The following is a 9723-nucleotide window of genomic DNA, read 5'->3' as shown; positions in this document are numbered from 1 at the left end:
CAACCACAAAAATCGTAATTTTCGCAATTTATTTGTAACGTTATAGCAAAGGAAGGGGGGATGGAATAACTTTCTTTTTATTTCTGGATTAAAGTCGATTTTAGACCTATTTTTGGTCAGCTTAGAGATTCATTCGAAAATCAGAAATTTTAAGAATTCGGAAGTTTTTTTTTAGTTTTCTGAAAATTTTAAAAAGTGCAGTTGACGGGTTTCTGAAATAAACGATTAAAATTTCTTCCCATTTTCTTAAATCTATATTATTTTGCCCATTTTATATTCTTTGTCTCACATTAAAGCTCAACAATCTACCTAACTCCAGCCCCGACTTTTGATTTAAAAGAGGCAAACGATAGCAATAAGCATTTCTTATACTATGTCTACACTGCTGCTATGTAAAACTTGCTCTTTTATAACTAAGTTTATAAGCAACCTAAAGTTGCGTTTTTTTTTTTTCTTTTTTGAAAATTCACAGTAAAAAATTTCTTTAGAAATCAGCGGAACCTTTCCTATTTAAACACGTCATTAAATATATGGCCAAAAACTCAGTTTTTAAGCTTTAGTGTTGAAATTTTTCCTAAGAAATTCCCGGACCTTCCCTATTTTTAGTCATCAATAAAAAAAAATTGAAAAAAAAAATAGAACCGATTTCAAAATTGCTCTAAAAAATGAAAAAAAAAAATGTATTCTTTAAACACCATCGATATTACTTTTAAACATAATTTTTGGAGTTGGCGCAAAAACAAAAAGTAAAACCCAGTGTAACCATGCTTCGTTCATATTTTTTTCCAAAAAATCATCCAAAGGTAGGAACGAAACATTTATATCGTTATTCAAATATTCTGTTATCAATGCAAAATGTATGTGGTAGTGAAGAAACTAGGACCCGTTAAATTTATAATTGTAGTTGAGTTATGGTTCTGAATGATCTTATCTATCGTGTTCGCGCCAACTTCAAAAATTATGTTTAAAAGTATTATTGATGGTGTTTAAAGAATAAAATTATTTTTCACTTTTTAGAGCAATTTTAAAGTCGGTTCTATTTTTTTTTTTAATTTTTTTTATTTCATTCTTTTTAGTGTAAATGTAGATATTTCAGTAAAAGTAAGAAGTTACCATCACGAAACTTTACATTATTTTTTTCATAAAAATGCTCCATACTAAAAAAAAAACTTATAAGCACGCTTTAAACTGTAAGCGATTGGCACTAAAAATTTATCTTTGTTCCTTTCCGGAATTCATCTGTGGGTTAATTTAATTATAAACATTTAAATATCCCTAACTATTTGCATTTCTGTATAGTTGAGGCAAACATAACCTGTTAGTATTGTGAAGGCTAAGCAGATCCTGAACACTGCATCACCTCGTTTCCAGGTTAGCTTTACCACCACTATGGAGCAATGACACTGATGAAATTTAATGCTTGCTTCAGAGAAGCCTTAATTCAAAGTTATCATTACAATTACTATTAATGTTATTGTTATATGGCACCAAACTTTTATAACAATGGGTTTCATATAATTTTAATCATATAATAGGGAAATTGCATTAAATTTACTGTTTTTTGCCCATAACTGTTTTCTAAAGAAGAAATATGGTCAAACAAAGTAATGGGACCTAAGTTGACCCATCGCCTATCCATTAAAAAAAGAATCATCAAAATCGGTTCACTAGGTGAGAGGCTGTAAGTAGACAAACAAAAAAAAAAAAGAAAGAAAGAAGAAAAACATACATGGGGTATTAACTAATAACCGCCTCCTTTTTGAAGTCGGTTAAAAATGACCGGAAATTGCATTTTTAAAGGTATGAGAGGATCAAAGACCCCCAATGCGCCCAGATACAGCACTTTTTTCCCAAAAGCGACGACCGACGAATTTTTAAAAATGTTGGTTTAGATTTTTAAAAACTTCTTCGTAAAACTATTTGAAGACAGAAGGGAGCATGCTAATTGAGTTATGGGAATATGGGAACGGAGAAATATATGTAGGGGCAAGCTATGGAGTAGGGCCTTGAAAAAGTCATTCGTGATGGGCTCTAAAATTTCTTTGAACGACCCTGAAAAAAAAGAATTATTTCTCCGGAAATTTATTGAAATCGATGACCTGGAAATGACTTTCAGGCACTCTTTGATGACATTTGGAAAATAGTCAGGATTCAGGGAATATTTACATTTTTTTGATATTGTTTAAAAAGCAGCTTTAGGCTACATCTTGAGACGATAATGCAGGGAGTGGTTGCTCTTCCTCGAACATTTTTCGAAATTCAACGCGTAAAAATGTACTTAGCTGTTCTTGGTGAAAATAGTTACTTTCAAAAACTATTATTTCTCGAGATTTTTTTTAATACAACTTTTGAAATAAAGTGGAAGAAAGAAAAAAAAAACCTAATTTTTTTTTTTTTATGGATAAGTTTTACTGCAACAGTAACGAACATTTTGGAAAGGACCCGGTGGTATCCCCTTGGCTACGTTACCGGCCTCAGGGGGTGTTTAATACCCTCCTTTGCTGTGTCACTGGTTTTTGCCTTGTTATTGTACCTCCTGAGGTAAAACTAAGAATATGAACTCCTCAAACTACCACTCTAGGAGGAGTACTATTCAAGGAGCGAATAACAAAATATTGAATAATATAAATTGATAAATATGAAGAAAGAGCAAAGAAAAAAATTTGTATTTTGATCGCTATTTACCATTCTTGCTCTGCTCACTAACATCTTGCACCTTTCAAACTCTCACTGGGAGGATAGCAACTTAAGAGTTACAGTAATATTATGGAATAAGGCAGATATATATTTATTGTTTATCATAACATAAATTAGTTTTAAATGTAGAACAAGAGCAAAAGAAAGTAATTTTCGTTTAAAAAAATAGTAATGTTTGATATCAAAACAGCAAGGATTAAAAATTGTTGCATTACCCAATTACCAATTAGCACTATGCATTACCAATTAGCACGATGTTTGGAATTGTTTAACCTTCTCGAATGTTTGTTGCGTTACTAAAATAACAATTCGGAGGTGTGTGGAATCATTCAATTATGTAAACTATTTTATATGACCCCTTTTATAGCATGAACTTTTAAATTGTATGCAAGTGCTTACAACAGTAGACATTATTGAGGCTTCAAAAAATATTCATTTCACAAAAACATGACTCAATATTGTAATGAAAAATGTAGATTTTTATCATAAAATATGGAATTCAGCTTAGAATCTCGACGGCAAGGTTTCCAAATCCGTAAACAAGGAAAAAGTCGCACAGCGACTTTCAGAGAATAAAAAACACATGTTTTTTACTCTCTGAAAGACGAACGCGTCACTACACAACTTGTTGCTTTGACCTTTACGAAGGTCAAACCGCTGCCCCCTCAACCTGGCCAAAATTCACAGAAACTCTCCAAGACAGATAACATGGAGTAGCTGTGTGATTCCACGAAAAATGGTCCTGGCACAATGAACATAAAATTAAAAAGAATCTTATTTTGAGACTGAAAAATGTCTGTACTTTTCAATTTTACTATTAGTTTTAAAATTTAAAAAAAAAATCGTAAGTTATCGTTAATTCCATCTTTAGTTGCTAATTTTACATTTATATGAACAACAAAAAGTCACGTACTGCCGAAACGTCAATTTGCACACGGATAGCCAGTTTTTTCTACTTGTATGTAGATTTTATACTAGTTTCACTGAGTTTCTCTGTTGGATGACTTTCTATGATATTCAAGTTCTATTAATTGTGCCTTTATTTCATTTAATAATCATCATGTAGCACAATCACTAACACATCTTCATAGCTGCAACACATGCCAAATTCATCATTACCTCCTTACAATAAGCAATATTAATGCTTTCTATTGGTAGGTCATTCAGCGGTTCTACCACCACAGTTTTTCCAAAATACTATTTCAGTCGATAAATCTTTACCAATTGTAAATTACATAACATTTGAATGTTATGTAAAACTTTTTAAGTTAAAAAGGAAGAAAGAAATGCAAGTGTTTAGATCCAACTGAATTGAATTAGAGAAATAAATTACAGAATTACTGAGTTAAATTACAGAAAAACTTCAGAGAGAGAGAAAAAAAAAAAAAAAAAACGCTGAACGCAGACTTTCATATTAAAGTAAATTTAAGTCGATTATTTTCTTCATTTGGCACATATTTTTTTTCCCAGTGGTAGGGGTTTAACTCATAAAGCCCTCCCCTTGGAAACGGCCCTGTGTCAGTAGGACTAAAAGAACAAACTGAGCTTAAAATTGAAAGGACCATCTTTCCCGCCTTATTCTCAATTGCATTTGAAGTCTGACAAAAGAAATTTGCTTTAACCATGAATAAGTATATTTGATAAAATACGCTCATTCGGTCGTTCTGCTGCGAGGTTCATTAAAACACAAAAAGATTCCTTTGGTAACGAAATGCCCTATATTCTTACAACATTTGGCAGCTGTCTAAAGTTCCTTTCATTTAAAATTTTGTACCTATATGAAGTAAAAAATCATACTTTTTACAAAATGTCTCCAAGTTGAAAACTGATTTTGAAGACAAGGAAGTTTAAATACAACTTCAAATGTAAAATATTTCTTTTATGACACTTAGCCCTTTGTTGGATATTAATTTCAGCAATCCTAACACCTAAGTCTATGTACGCTACTGCATTTCATAATCAAAGATGTCTATAGATGAGAGTACGGAGTTGAAATGTATATGCTAATAATGTGTCCTTAAACACCCTATTGTAAAATAGACTGAATTCATAATTTTACTAATAGTTCACTTTTAATGCTAATGTTTTCCTCGTTTAACCAGCAATTTGTTGCATTTAATTTTTAAAATACCTCCAAATGAAGCCTTTTTAATGGATAAATGAAAATTAACAAAGAGCAAGTAAATGTAATTGAATATTGTAATGCTTTTAGATCTTTGCATGAAAATTTCTTATTGATGATATTTTCCTAAGGAAATCTGAAAAATGCCAAGTACCATTCTGCAAATTTTGTTTTGAAAATAGGCAGATGTCTCTTTACGAGAACAAAATTTCCTATAAAATAAAACCAGAACAAAGTTTCTAGAATGAAAAGTTTTAGTTTTAAAGAGGTCAAACTACGATTTTTCGCTAAAAATCGCTGTTTTTCGTAACTTAACCTCTTTGCGGCACGCGCGCGTGTTAATATTATCGGATTAAACTGAAACATTGCAAATTGTGTGGCACATTTTAGGGGGGGGGGGGGGTGCAGCGAAAAAAATTCGAAAATTGATTTTTTGGGACTACTTTATTGTACATACTTTAAAATGAATTAAAGATTTTCGAACTGGAACAAAAGACATTAGTTTTCAATGTTTTGCATGAAGAGTGTCGGCTGTAAAATCAGCACATCTTGACGACATTTTGTTAAACTAAACAAAGTCCCTATTCCCAGGGGCTTGCACAGGAAGTTTGAGGCCCATAAATGTAGATTTTTACGGGCCCTTTCATATCGTTTACTCCTATACGTCCCTACATACATGTCACTCCTCATTTCAACCGATTCTACTTATTACAAATGATGATGTTTTCGCTTCAAGGTCTTCCGCCATCTCTCCGTGGTCAAGCTTTAACGATCATTTAACGGAGAATCTTATATGTACCAGTAAACGTCTCTCTTGGTTACTGCCGCCACGTTATTTTCGGATCGAATGCAACTGAACTTATTTGAATTCGAGCTCCTGAGAAATTAATAAAAGTAATGTTAGGTTACTTAACAAATAATGGTCTGGCTGTAAATTTTAGTAAAACAAAATTAACACAATCTTTTGATCAGTGTAAAATTACTGGTGATTTGATTTAAACGCAAAGGGATATCTTAATTGAACTATCTCACAAAAGATTTCTGAATTCCTTCATAACAGGGGTCGGCAAGTAATTTTAATTCAGATTCGGATACTTTTGAAAATTTTCATTGAGGTCCAAGAAAAAGAAATGCCTTACAAATCTTTTATTTGAATTTTCAGTCCTAAATTAATATTAAGAGCCATTGTCTGTAAGGATCAGGCAGGTTGTGATTGTTGACATTTTTAATTTTCTTTATTTTTGCAAATGTTGTTCCTTATCATGAATGTAATGTTTGTGCAAAATATGAGCTTTGTCTGCCTTACCGTTTTTGGGAAATTAAATTTTTTAATTTAGGGGGCGTGGCACATTTTTGCGTGTTTTTCAAATTTGCAGATTTTAAAGTTCTTGTTGCATTAAGCGCCCCTATAATGACATGGATTTTTAAATTCTATACTATTATATGGTCTTCTTAGATACTATTACAGCTGTCAAATCGGTGTCACTACGAGGGCGACGGCCACGAACTCCGTTTAAAAATGACCGAAAATGAATTTTTTTCTATATTCAAAGCCAATTTTCTCAAAGCGCCTTCATGATGACACCAACATTTTTAGGTCATTTTCTAGCCACACTTACATACATCAAAAATATGTATCAAAATCGGTGTCACTATAAGGGCGCCAGAAGATATTGGAACTTTTATTCGATAAATTTCACAAAAACACAAATATTTAAAATCTAACTACAACTGTCGCCCTCATAGCAGAGATCTGATACTAAATTAGGTTGATAACCAACATGTTTGTCTAACATTTGCACAAAAAAAATCGGTGTCACTCCTATTATTTTTGGAAATATAATCGTTCAAAGTTAGTACGTTATGGCGTTTTTTTATATTTATTTATTTAATCTTTTCACCCCCAGATAGTTTTTTTGAACATATTTATTTTTAATTTAATACAAAAATGTGTATCTTTTAACAAACAGCTTTGGGCAGTAAGAGCGTCTTTTTCTTGAATAGAAAATGCCCGTTTTGATATAGGTATAGGCAGATGTATTGTGCATAATGTATCTAGATTATCATACCAATACTCATCTTGTTTTTTCGGCCAAACAAATATATTTATTCCAATTGTTCTTGACATACATTTGACCTCAACTTGCAAATGGATTTTATACGAAAGATGTATAGAGAGAAGCTCTTACAAACATCTTATATAAATGCTTCAAATTTTCAACTAATAAATACCCCTGCATTGCCAAAAGTTCAATTTAATGAAATTGGATGGTCCCTATCTTTACGAGCTCAGTTCAAGTTCACTTCAAAGCAGAAGGAGTATTTATAAGAACAATTTACGATTGGTGAAAATACTGGGAAAAAACAACATCCCTGTCAAGTTGCACACTAGATGAGAAATGCAGTTCGTAACGGGGAAAAAACTGTTCGTTGCTTCAGAGTATTGTACTATGAAACAAATCCTATCCTTTTTTTTCGATGGAAGAAACAAAAAAACGAATGCATTCTCAATACATCAAATGAGAATATTGAAGAAAGCGAACATTCAGAATCTGAAACTGAATTTGAGGATAACGTAGACCAAAACGAAGAAAACATTAAGAATCAAGTCAAACCAATTTCAGAAAGACGGTCATCTCTTATTGAAAACTGCTAATTTTTTAGCACTAAAGCATGGGAAAACATGGTATCCTAGAAAAAGAGTAGAAGTTGACCATTTGCAAGTTTATGTCAAATGCATGTCAAGAACAATTGGAATAAATAAATTTGTTTGGCAGGGAAAAACAAGACGAGTATTGGTATAATAGTCTAGACATGTTATGCACAATAGATCCACCTGGTACCTATATCAAAACGGGCATTTTCTATTCAAGAAAAAGACTCTCTTGCTGCCCAAAGCTGTTTATGTTATAAGGTACACTTCTTTGTATTAAATTAAAAATAAATATGTACAAAAAAAAATCTGGGTGTGAAAATATTAAATAAATAAATATAAAAAAAAACGCCATAACGTACTAACTTGGAACGATAATATTTCCAAAAATAATAGGAGTGACACCGATTTTTTTTGTGCAAATGTTAGACAAACATGTTGGTTATCAACCTAATGTAGTATCAGATATCTGCTATGAGGGCGATAGTTGTAATTAGATTCTAAATATTTGTGTTTTTGTGAAATTTATTGAATAAAAGTTCCAATATCTGCTGGCGCCCTTATAGTGACACCGATTTTGATACATATTTTTGATGTATGCCTAGAAAATGATCTAAAAATGCTGGTGTCATCATGAAGGCGCTTTGAGAAAATTAGCCTTGAAGATAGAAAAAAATTCATTTTCGGTCATTTTTAAACGGAGTTTGTGGGCATCGCCCTCGTAGGGTCACCGATTTGACAGCTGTAACAGTATCTAACAAGACCATATAGTAATATGGAATTAAAAAATCCATGTTATTATAAAGGCACTTCAAGCAACAAGCACATTAAAATCTGCAAATTTGAAAAACCGGCAAAATTGTACCACGCCCCCTTAACAAAAAAAAAAAAATGTTTTCTCAAAAATGGTGAGTCAGACAAAGCTCAAATTTCGGATTTACATTACATTTATGATAAGGAACAACATATGTGAAAATAAAAAAAATTAAAAATGTCAACAAACACAAATGCTTTAAACTGCCTGATTCTTACAGACAATGGCTCTTAAATACAATCATTTACAAATCATTTGTATTCAAAAATCAATGGAAGAATTTATGGTTCTGAGATTTGCAAGCGGGAGATTCACGCAAAAGCACTTTGTTTATGCAGAGAGTGTTTAAGGTGGGTGCCTAAAGTTTTGAGCAACATTAGATATCCAAACGTATGTAAACCTTACATGATGATAGTCCAGTAAATGACTCAAATCGGTGAATTAATAAGTTAAAAAACATGATGAACTAGAACTTAGAAAACTTACAGTTGGTGCAAACTTAACCTGGCAACGTAATGTTGTGATTAGGAAATGCGTTGCCTTCACAATGCTGCCAGGTTAGATTTGCTCCAGCAATAGTATATTAAAAAAATGGTGAGAGTGGTTCTCAAAGGTATAGTTAACCACATTAGAATATTTTAAAAAGTACTTTAAGTGCCCAAAGGTATTGTCATCTGAAGACATAATTAACTTGTGCAAGTTATACGTCCAAAGTTTTGGTGGTCCAATTTTTGACCGATCGCGTTCTGCATATTGACCGCGGTTCACCAACACTTTATCAATTCCCAAACAGAGTTTAGAATAGAATGGGGGTGGAGAGAGAAAAAAAGAAACAGAAAACTATGATGCGCAATCGAACAAACATGAATGAATTTAACGAAAATCTTTTTTAAAAATTGTTCAGGAACATTTATCTGAACAAGGATTCTCAATCAGGGGTGCGTGAGAGATTTAAAAAATACAATGAAAAAGTAACTCTAGTTACAATTAGCTCGACTTTTTCTTTTTAAAGTCATTTTGATATCAATACGAATACATCAATTACTGATCTTTTAAAGCAAGTGATATAAGGAATAATCATTGGGGCATAGAAATTGTTTGCTCAAATATATTGAACTATATTTTCCCACTAGAAACTAATAAGGAAAAAACAGTATTTTTCTATTTGGAAAATCCCTCCCAAAAAATTCTTCTGGTCTCGCAACTGCGCAGACTGACACAAAAACAGTGTAGAGATAAAATATATAAGATGTTGTGGTGACGTGAATATTTTCGATATTACCTGTTTTTTTTTTTTTTTTTTTTTTTTTTTTTTTTAGGTTTTTCATTGTTTATCCCCATATTCTGTAAATTCGGATTTTCCGAACATATTTGCATACTTAAAGTTAAAATACTCGACGACACTGGACATTGAAATTGAATTTGAAGAGGGCTTTG

This window comes from Uloborus diversus, chromosome 8, assembly GCF_026930045.1.
Source record: "Uloborus diversus isolate 005 chromosome 8, Udiv.v.3.1, whole genome shotgun sequence".
NCBI lineage: Eukaryota > Metazoa > Arthropoda > Arachnida > Araneae > Uloboridae > Uloborus > Uloborus diversus.
The sequence above is the reverse complement of the archived record's forward strand: the minus strand, read 5'-3'. Positions refer to the sequence as shown.